The sequence below is a fragment of the Sinocyclocheilus rhinocerous genome, unplaced genomic scaffold (genome assembly GCF_001515625.1).
Source record: "Sinocyclocheilus rhinocerous isolate Xijiao unplaced genomic scaffold, SAMN03320098_v1.1 scaffold1641, whole genome shotgun sequence".
Classification (NCBI taxonomy): Eukaryota; Metazoa; Chordata; class Actinopteri; order Cypriniformes; family Cyprinidae; genus Sinocyclocheilus; species Sinocyclocheilus rhinocerous.
Genome location: NW_015635066.1, coordinates 157,027 through 157,680, shown reverse-complemented (window position 1 = coordinate 157,680; position 654 = coordinate 157,027). Strand labels below are relative to the sequence as shown.

At 32.0% G+C, this 654-nt stretch overlaps 1 protein-coding gene across 1 annotated transcript in view; it reads right to left on the bottom strand.

The window, feature by feature from the left end:
- prkx (protein kinase X-linked) overlaps window positions 1-654 on the bottom strand; it is a 52,405-nt gene that overhangs the window by 47,530 nt on the left and 4,221 nt on the right. The window lies entirely within an intron of this gene.

Here is a 654-nt window from a genome sequence, read left to right as displayed (position 1 = left end):
TTAGTTTGTTTATATGAAGAGATTTATTTTATTTGTATTATTTAATTGTTTGATTTGGGATTTGATTTAAAATTTCAAGTTAGTTTTATTATTTGACATATTTCAATTTCACAAAGAAATGTGCAGAAATAATAAAAGGACACCTTTTCATTTATAATTTGTCCTAAATCTCATTTTGTTAAAAAGAAAAATTGTGAGAAAATTTTATTGTGAAATCAGTATCGTGAATCGTATCACATCGCATCATGAGTTGAGTGAATCGTTACATCCCTATATGCTACTAGTTTTTGCTGTGGTATCAAGTATTCTGTTATTTAAATAATAAAGAACCATATATTTTTTGCTCATCTGCATGATAATGCAATATGGTCCGAGCCGTGGGTTTTGTGATCTGTTGCACCCCTACTCTCTTGACTTGCTATTTAAAATAAAAAAAGCAATCACTGAAGTTTTTAATCATGCTGATTTGTCCGCAGTGATGCTCAGCCTATGTCTTTTTTTTATTTTATTCGGGCTACTTAAATTAATTTTGGGCTACCAAAATCTGAAAAATGTCTGCCTGAATGGCTACCAGCGATTTTGAAATTTTGCGAGCCCTGTGGGGGTTGCAGGGGCGGACACATACACAGGGTTATTTGGCAAACAACAAAAAAA